The following is a 10,491-nucleotide window of genomic DNA, read 5'->3' as shown; positions in this document are numbered from 1 at the left end:
GGTTGCCAATGGGTAAATACAAAATTGGGCCCTGAACATCATGTAAACAGAAGAGACCAGCAGTTAATTTGGTATTTATCTACATACTATTAAATATAAAACAAACGTTTTAGGATTTAGAAGGTCCAAGTCATACATTTTAGGATGCATTTCTTCCAGGTAACTTTCCCTGTCTTTCATTTCCTAAAGGACTTCTTTTGATTTATGTATTAGTATGCTTGCATGACTGTTTGCTTTTTTAAAAAAAGGAAGATAATGTAGCTTTGGAAAATTTATTTAGACACTAACACTTCAGATCTTGGGACAGGGAAAGTGTACCACCACAACATTTTAAATTTAATAATTTATTTTTCACTACAAAACTTAAAAAAAGTCTTAACTCACTTAAAACTTTCCCAGATACATTGAGATACTTCTTCCCCAGCTCAGCACATCTCACAGATGAACTTAACTCACTTTTTTGTCCACCACTGTGTCACTAACTCTAGGAATACTGTTTCCAAAACTGCTTAAATTCAAGGTGGCGACAACAACGCAGGCTGCAGAACAGGCAGGTATCTGACCTACCACTGGACTCCAAAAACTACTCGCTCAATTACAAACCATTGGAAAACTGGGAAATTGGTTTGATGATTCTTCCTAATGCTCTAATTAGCATTTCACACCTTTGTTGTGGATAAAAACTGTACACCATGTTTACAGCATTGATATTAAAAATAACTCATTTCATACATATTTTAGTAATTAAAATTTTCAATTTAACTTCCAGGTTCTTCTAATCAACATAATTGTAAATTCTTCTGTCCTGCAAGACAAAAACAATTACGTTGAAAAAGGTGGCAGTGCAAACCAGAGAAAACATGGATGGTATATGATACTGTACAAGTCACTTACTTCCATCAAGAGAAGACAATGTAAACCATTAGGGCACAACCCACTATCCAGCCAACTGCAAGGAGTATAGGTACAACGAGACGTGAAAGCGGGACTTGGGCTGAAAGAGAAAAGACGATCTTTTTCAGAAAGGCCACATTACATTGATGCTGAATTCACTAAATTAAACATATCAAAACCATGATTATCCCAGAGCAAAAAGATACCTGTGAGCTTGGGCCACATTATCTATGATTGCTATTTTTAGCCTGGAGTCACCATATTTTGGCAGGCCTTCTAATGAGAATACATAGCAAAAGCCCAAAGAGGTTTCCATGCTATGGCCTCTGCAATCAGATATGTACAAGGCTTAGCACTTCCAAAAGCAGCAGGGTACAGGGAGGAGACAAGCACGGGTCTGTCCTTGGTCTCCATAGGTCATCAGGAGAACATCTGTACTGGACTTTATTGATAGAAGCTGTCCTGGCAGATACAGGATTCAATCCCTGACACTTACAGCACCTTCTAGAAGTCTCATTAGGCTGGCAACAGTAAATCAAAAATACAGTGATTATTTAACATTGCACCCATTTAAAGTTAATCTGCTTGGGGCTGCAATGAGGGGATGCTGTATGAGTTCCCACACCCCAAAGGGATGTTTGCCAGTGGCTGTGCATCAGGGACTCACAGCTCATCTCTGTGCCTTCTGTGCATGGTGCCTGACTTAGCCCTCTCCTATCCTGTCACTACAGCGATACAGGGTAGTTAAGGTTGATGTAATTATCCACTTCGAGGGTGTTCCCCACCTTCAAGTAAGAAAATAACGTAAGAGTTTCCAATGTGAATGTACCACCTGCCTGGCTGAGTTGGGCCAGGCACAAAAATGTGACATCTTGCCTGTATCGCCCACGAGTACTAGAACAAGCTAAAAATTTACATGGAGACGTGGTGTCCAATGCAGGCGGTGGTTCTACAAGGAGCATGCAGAAAGCAGGACTAGCGCTTATATAAATATGTTTCTATACAGCACCAGAATTTCAAAAGACCCTTCTATCAGTTTCCTGCAAATAGCAGAAGCTTGCCAGAAAGCAGCATATCAACCTTTGAGATCATATTACTTACCAATATATTACAACATTTTAAAGCACATCTTTCTGCAGTTAAAAGATTTCCAGGTTTTTGAAGGGATTAATAATGTAAAACTACTCACAACACCTTGCACAGTTTAGATCAAGCAGACAGACTTTGGAAGGATGCTCAATAATTTAAGGTTTTCCACATTGCTCCTTTAAAGCTATGCACAACACAAACATGTCTCACCGTGATATTGCACGGTGTATCTACTGAGAAGGAAAGAGAGAATATATAGATAGAAAATCTGCATGTGCTGCCATAAAAATATAAAAGAGATAAGCAACCACACAGCAAAAAGATAAAATTCTGCTCTGAAACTGGGTGTCCTTGTGCCACAGGGGAGTCCCTTACCTGTTTCATTTAAAGACTGTTATTCCTTTGACGCTTTGTAAGGTAAAGCTACTTCTGTTGGGAATCATTTTGCTTTACTTGCCATTTTTTCTGAAGATCCAATTACAAATAAAGGGCTGGATCCTGCTGGGGTACATGGAAGAGTTTTGACAGAGCTCTGCTGAGTTACCATTGTATCTACTGAATATGGTGTTTTGTTATATGAGATCCAGTTAAAATGCAGTAAGGTAGGAGAGAGGCAGGCAAGTCCCGATGGATCATCGGAATGCTGTGCCCAGCATTTGTCATGAGGCAGCAAGCAGCTGGCTCCAAGGGATAGAGTTTCATGGGAGCCATTGGGAGTACTTGTGTTTCATAGTTTAAGAACAGAAATGACCATGAGATCATTTGCTCTAATCTCCTATATGTCACAGGACAGATACCTCAAGACTTGAGTTAGAGTAAAGTAACTGCTTGGAAGACTATATTTTACGCCACAAGCAGAAGAGACTGAAGTGCGAGATATGCACAAGGCTTGGGCTTGGCCAGGTGAGATGTCCGAGCAGGTAACCCATTTGCAAGGCCTCAGAAGAAGGTTACAAACTCCAAGGTCCCAATATTTGGTCCAAGGGAAAACTATCCTGAGTCTAGATCTGAGAATCACTATTACCCTCACCGTGGAGCAAGGCTGTGCGCACCAACAGCCAGAAGGAGAGCATCTGCATTGTCTGCTTTCCATTTTCTGCTTTCTGAGGTGGAGATGGGGTCGGGAGGGACTAGCAACAGAGGAACAGAATAATTCTAAGCAACTGTGTTTTGGAAAGAAAGAAATCTTTACTGACACCTGCAGGTAACCAGCTAAAACCCTAAAACATGAAGTTTCATTATAATCACCATTTAAATGAATGCACGTGAAAGCAGAATACTGAGAGAAACGTGGGTTATTGCAGTCACAAGCATTGCTTTCAAACAGTCCAAGGAAACAAACTCTGGCTTCTGGGGTTTGAGCCAGAGCCTGCTGAAATCAAAAGGCCAATTCTGGATGGCAGCTAGAATAAAGGAATCTTACTGTGACCAGCGTATGTAAGTTGGCGTTCTAGCTACAAATTACTTTCTTTTTTCCCCGTTACAGTAATTTTTCTCTACTTCAAACATGAATTTATCTCAAAATAAACAGAGAGAGGCTGGTCAGAGCAGCAAACACACAGCACTTTCGCTGTGCTACAGCAGGGTTCCTCTGCATGTAATAAACAGACTCCCGAGCTCTGCGCTTCTGCAGGTCGGAAGCCCTACGAATTGTCCACCATGGGATGCCTAAGTACCACAGTGAAGCCAAGGATCCCTCAACTACAGGATACAGCAGCACAGGCTTCCAAGCTAAATACAGCCTAAATACACTGATAAACTTCATCTGATTGCTATCTTCTTTTTTTGTGGGGTTTACCTTTTATCCAAAACCATAAGTTAGCTTGGTTTTGCCATCTGTAGTTGGTCAAAACTCCTACCAACTACCACGAGAAAAATGATGCCTGTGGTCTCACTGAGCTGCCTTCTCCCCTGAAATGCCTGGGCCTGACCGCAGGGACAAGGGCGCCCCAAGATACCAGGTGGAAACACTCCCACTTACTTTAAAGAGGCAGAGGTTTGGCAGGTAAAGAAGGGAATGTTTCCCTACCTAAGCCTGTCAAGCTCAAACTCGCAGTCGTATGTTCCCTACTCCAAAATGCCTCAGAATTTCACGTTAAGTTTTCTTTGTATTTTGTCTCATATAGGCTACACATGCACACACACAACCAAACCACTAACCTGTCATTGGGATGGCAGTTTGAACACCACACTGGTCAGCAAACTAGGGGGGAATGTGTGGGCATGCCCAGAGGGCCACATCTCCTGCATCTCCCAGCTGCCAGCCCCAACAGACAAGTTTTTCCATGTTCCTTGTGCACTGCCAATAGAGGCTGTGGTGCTCCAAAATCTAATTTAACCACAGAACTGATGTGGACAGGCTTTTGTGTTGATGGCATTTGCCAGCTTCATATTTAAAAATCATGCGAACCCTGCAGTTAATTCATTTCAGCAAGGTTGCCCAACATTTCTCATCTGCTCCCTAGCATTTCCAGGGAGGCGTTTGTCCCCCTGCGCAGGGCGTGCAGGGGCCGGGCTGGAGGCTTGTGGGGGCAGGAGGCAGTCAAGCCCAGCTGCCCGGGCGTTGCGACTCCCGCTGCCACCCCAGGGCTGGTGCTGGTGCCAGCCTGGTCCGTCTGAGTGATTATGGCCACATTGCTTTTTTTTTTTTTTAATTTAAACACAAATAACAATACACATCCTACCAATGCAAAATATGGTTAAGGACTAATTCCTAGTGGAATACCAGTATCAGTATAATTTCTGTGGATATCAATGAAAACTAAAATTAAGAAACAGCATTCAGTATGGTGTTGTATCTGAGTTTAGTAGAATTCCACTACCCTTCTTAGATACCAGCAGTAATGATGCAAAAAAAGGGAGATAAACGTCTTTAAAAACTTTTAATATAGCTATTCAGATGTATAAAAAGGTTATTTTTACAAGGAAAAGTACTACACCTGAATAACTGTGTACACAGCTAACACCATATTAAGACTTGCAGTCATTTCACCATCCAAAGCTCTTACAGTGAAGTAAACAGAAAATGACAATGAATATAAAACACATTTTTATAAAATGACTTTTTTTCCTTGGAGAAAGTGGAAACGTGCTTATAATGAAAAGGTCGTTATTAAAATTTGATTTTGCTCTGCCACTTGGGCTTTGTGGGGTTAAAATCTAAATTATATGTTCACCTAGCATTACACTCAGATTTCAGCTACACAGACAGTATATTTAAAACACTGTCAAACATAACTCATTTTACATAGTTCCTTTTAATTATGTTAGTTAACTTAAAATCACAGCTACAAAAAAACTAAAGAAAACAAAACTGGTAGGATTCAAAAATACAAGAGGAACCCAAGCTACTTCAAACTCATTACTGTTAATAGAATTAGCTTTTAAACCGAGTACACTTTCTTACTGAAAAGTAAAATATATAGTGTATCATACAAGAATACAAATAGCTAAGTATTTTCACGTTACATTGCTCAGATTTATGAATTTTAAGAATACATTGTTACATTCACATTTAACTGTGCATCTTACCTGGTTCTGCCATTCCTCCCTCTGCCGGTTTTATCGGCAAGTTTTAAGGTTTGCCTCTGCAGTTGTTCTTGTGAGCCTTGGGATGCTTTAAATAGAGCAATATTTGGAATGTGCTGCAGCTGCCTTGCTCACTGATGCCAGTTTTTGGCTATATCCTTTCAATTGTCTAAAAAGGCAGGAGTTCAAGGGATTCAAGGTTACCTCTTCCTCTTCCTGCAACTGCACATCTGTTTCAGAGAAAGCTGAATAAAGAGGGGTCATTTTTTGAAGAAGGAGAGAAACAAGGGCAAAAACTGCTTTACGGTCTCTTTACAGCCATGAAACACCACATGATAAGTTCATGTAATATTTATGTGCATCCACATATTTAGAGCATGACAGGGATTCATTCTTAGTCTCCCACATCTTCTCTCGTCCCTCTCCTATCAAAAAACCAAGCCAAGTCCTATTCAGTAATACTTGTATATGTATTTCTATAGTTATTAGTTACTTGCTAAGCATCAACAGGTATCTTGTACTCCACAAAGGACAGAGGTACATTTAGCATCTTCCCTCTGAAAGGTTACAGTGTACAGTCACAGGTTTTCATTACTCCTGTGGGTAATGGGTAACAAAATTCAAGGGAGGAACATTCCTAAAATAATCTCAGACTGATTTTGTCCTAAATAGGATAAATCATTGCAAACTCTAATTCAGAAGTGAAAAAACATGGAGACGAGTGCCAGGTTTGAGCAAAAGGACAAACTGCGCACTAGCTTGTCTCACATAAAAGGAGAGCTCCATATAAAGATCCATTGGAGTGATCCTGGCCACCGTTTTTGACCAATAAGCATAAGAAACCCACTCGAAGTTTATTAGGGAAATTAAGTCCTGTACAGAACATTCAGAGGAACACACAGGTGCATCACACGTTAGCAAAAAGCCCCTAACCAAATGGTTTTTTTCAGGCATGGTAGGACGTTTTCTCTGACGTTCAGCAAGCTCGTACATAATCCCATCTCAGAGCTGTGCCTAGATACTAAATGAAACGGGGATTCTTCCTGTGTGTTTCTGAAACGGAAAAGGACACAAATCGCTATTCAAAAGCCATTCCACATAACAGGTGCACAGGATGTTTTGAAGAGATCTAGTCTGGATGTTTGTGTAGTTCAGAGGAATTGGTTGTGGGCTCCCAGAAGACAAGACAGTGCTCAGAAACACATTATGCAGATCTTCTAAAAGAGATTATCCTTTTCTTATGTGCTTGTTGATTAAAGATTAAATAGTTTACATGAAAAAATAAATTTCAATTATCACCTTTCTTCAGAATTGCTTCCTCTCTTACAATGGCTGTGGAGATCACATCTTCCTTGGAGCTATTCTATCAGACAGCCTGAAGAAAAGGAATTAAGCCGAAGTTAGATTCTAGAGCACCAGGTGGAAAAAATTCTGGCTTTTCATACCAACATGATCTAACTTGTTCTAAAGCAGGTTCATAACTCAAGTATTTAATTTTGAAAGAACTAGAATTGGTTATAATGGAAATGCAATCCCAGTCCCTACCAAGGAAAGCTCCTGAACACAGGAGCTGCTTTCCAGGGATGCCTTCTCAGTTCCCTGCCCACTCTGTGACCGCAGAGGCAGAGCAGAAGGGTGCAGATACATGTCCAATGCTACACCTACCAAACAGCTGGGAGAGACAGCCTTCAAAATACCCAAAGGAAATGCAATTAAATGTCTGGTTATTTTTACAGGAATAATATTTTTTGCCCTAAATGCAAGAATGGAAACTGTGGGCCCCAGGCTATATGACTTGTGTCCATTTGCAGAGTACTTTCATCTGGAATGAACAACAAAAAAAATGAATGGTAGTGGAATATTTTAAATACAATTATTTGTATTGCTGTGATCAGTATCTTAGAAACCATGCTAACATACACAATGTGATTGAGCAGCATTTGACTCTGGCAAAACTTTACCGAAGACAGTTGGTTTACATCAGTGATAGATTGGTTTCATTGCATACTATGAACAGTCCCCATTTTTTGGTCTTTTGAGTTTGGCATGAATTCTAAGATGACAATTACAGAAAAATAACAGAAGCCAAGTCATGTCACCTAAGGAAGTTTTCATCAATTTCTGCAGTCAATATCTTGACTAACCTGTTCCTCAGTCAGTCTGTGCTCACTGTCTCTTAGGTTCTTGTGTTTCTGTTTCTATGATGAGATACTTCAAAGCAGGTACTTTGAGACATTATTTCCAGTTCTGCAGATGCAAAAGAAACATCGAGATTTGTCTGCCCACTAACACCAGGTCCATACCAATAAGTCTCTGCTGACAGCATGGACTCTGCTGGCTGAAGGATCAGACTCCCACTTCCTCTAGTAGGAGCACAGGACTTAAAGGATTTTTTGGGACCTGAAACTCCTGTCTACCAATTAAGAGCAATCATGTGATAACATCTTTTTCATAAATTTTAACATCATCTTAAAACCAGCAGAATTTCTAGGACCTGCTACTTTCTAGAATTTCCCACTGGCGGTTTCCCAGCAGTTGTGAGAGCACTTGCAGCATCTCCAGACCTGCGCGTACTTCACAATAAAGGATCACGTTCATCTGCCTAGGGAAACTAGTCAAAGGACTTCCACTGGTTTCTAGAGATGAGTTTGATCAAATGGATATGCTAATATAACAACTGAAATGGCAAGTTCTCCAAGTACTGAAATTTTCTGGTACTGGATACGCCTAGTATGTCTCCACTGCTGGCTTTTGCCAGTCCTCTGCATTCTTGAGCAACACAGTTCTCCTTAAAAAATGCTTGCCTTTCCCCAAGTACCACGTAAGGAAAGTGATTTCACTACTGCTTATTCAAAATGGGTATACTTGTAAAATAACACTGAGGGCTATATTACATTTTATTATTCTATGCACAATTCAGTGCATCACATCATTTTGAGACACAAGAATAAAACGCAAGCTTTTCATTCTTTATCTAGCTTTGCTATAGAGTAGCCTTTTTAGCATAAGGTCCAACTTGTAAGAAAAAATATGATTCTGTTCTCTGTGTAATATATTTATTGAAAAAAAACACCTCTCTGATACAATAACTTGATTGGCTGCTTAGCTGTTCCCGTAAGAAGCCTATCTGTTTTGGTTCTGCTAATTATATATATACATCTGATCTAATGGAAATAATTTCTACCAGGAACCATGTATTCCTAACAAGACAATCTGACCTTCACAGATTGGGATCTTTCCAGGCCTAGTTGCCTTAAGCAAGGACAAAGAGTCATTGCTGTTCACAACAGTTTTGCTAACTACTACACTGATTTAGCTGCAAGCATAGTGAGTATTGTTCTGCAAGTCTAAAGCACGAGGTTAAGGATATAAAAGTTGTAACTGCAGCAAAGAATAGTGTAACAATATAGACATTATTTTAAACGACACAGCTTCTGTTTGGAATGGAGACATGAACTGCAGACATAAATTCTACAATAGATCTCAGTCCAACAGCCAAAATAAAAGCAGGGGGACAGTTTCAAAATATAAAAAACAAGGAGAGTACACAATGCTTAAGAAAAAACTCAAGTGAATGATTCGTGGCAAAAGGCATCTACGTTTTTGCCTGCTGAAGAACAACGCACAAGAAAAAACAATTCCCTCATTTTTGTGTTTCAAATTACATTATAATTTGTGTATGTTTTTTCCTCTGTGTTTGTGCTGGGATGATGAAATACTCAATATTCAGAGTTAGACTGGGATGGTTAGCTGTGGTCAGAAATGAGATCTCTTTTTTAGCCTTCAGCTTACTGAGGTACTCAAACAGATTTGTCTCACTTAAAGCAGTCTTTTGAGCAGCCTCGTTGACTTCAGCCCCATTAACTGCTCAAAGCTAGGAATGCACTTTAAATGCCTTCAGTGCTTTAAGTGAATTAGGGCCAAAATCAGGAGGAGGGACTGAGTAAGCCAGCAGTGCTGTAAGCCTTTCCGGAAGAGAAAGCAATTTTAAGGGGAAAAACAGTACTGATGTTTTCAAAAATATTAAATTCTCTCTTCTTCAGATCCACGTGGACTTTGCCAAAAGAAAAAAAAAAAGCAGAGGCTGCGGTTGGATTCATTGGCTGGCTGGAAGTCATGAATGCCGTCGTTCACGAACTCCCGCTGTTCCCCCGCGTGGCCGCACACGCCGCTGGCCACGGGGAGTGGTGAGAACCCTCTGCAGGCTCCTTGACTGTTTTTGTGCCAAAGCTTTGGTGAAGGGTTGGAAGGAACAACGCCCCTGGCTGTTTTCAAAAGTATCCCACCTCATATTACAAATACAAAGTGCATTATTCCACTGATGGCTCTCTTTTGACTATTCCTTCAGGCATAGAAAGGAGTTGCATGAGCCTGCCATGGTTTGAAAGAACTGGCGCCATCCTCGTCCAAGCCATTTAACTGATTCTGCACCAAAACCGTCAGGGAAGACCTCGGGACCAGTCAGTGCTGCTGCATCAGCGGGCACCTTTGCCACATGAAACACAGGACCTGCAGCATCTGCCCGCGAGCACTGAGGGGACCGACAGCTGAGTGCTTGTGAAAAGTTAACGGGCAAGGGGGCGATTAAAGCCAGAGTCCAATCCAAAAGAAAACAAGAGGAATCAAGCCAACACTAGTAGAAATATATCTGTACAGCTCTTCAACAGGTAGACTGGTTATATAGGAGCTTTCCAGCTGGCTAACCTAACACCAGGGCCACAAGGCCGATGGATACATTGCCACAACATGTTGTTGGTAACTTGTTTTCCTGTAACAATAATGGGCACAGATCTAACATCAGAAATTACAGCATCTCCGCATCTCTCAACCCACCCACTCTCCTGTGTTTGTATACAAGGGGTATTACGATAAACAGAAATATAGGCTGTGCTTGTTCAGAGATCAGTCACAGATAAACATCTCAGCTTCATGAGCTTTGGGTTTCCTTTCCCTGACTTGGTGCTGCTTTCTTGACCAGTG

General features: G+C 40.8%; 1 long non-coding RNA gene across 1 annotated transcript in view; it reads right to left on the bottom strand.

Moving 5' to 3' along the window:
- Positions 1-325: 325 nt before the first annotated feature.
- The window catches only part of LOC103925255, a 14,236-nt gene continuing 4,070 nt past the window's right edge, over positions 326-10,491 (bottom strand). The window contains exons 2-4 of the long non-coding RNA XR_664023.1: positions 6,785-6,886; positions 895-994; positions 326-805 (exon numbers count right to left, since the gene is read on the bottom strand). This is a non-coding gene — a long non-coding RNA (uncharacterized LOC103925255). The remainder of the gene's footprint in view (positions 806-894; positions 995-6,784; positions 6,887-10,491) is intronic.

This window comes from Pygoscelis adeliae, unplaced genomic scaffold, assembly GCF_000699105.1.
Source record: "Pygoscelis adeliae isolate BGI_AS28 unplaced genomic scaffold, ASM69910v1 Scaffold241, whole genome shotgun sequence".
NCBI classification, from domain to species: domain Eukaryota; kingdom Metazoa; phylum Chordata; class Aves; order Sphenisciformes; family Spheniscidae; genus Pygoscelis; species Pygoscelis adeliae.
The sequence above is the reverse complement of the archived record's forward strand: the minus strand, read 5'-3'. Positions and strand labels throughout refer to the sequence as shown.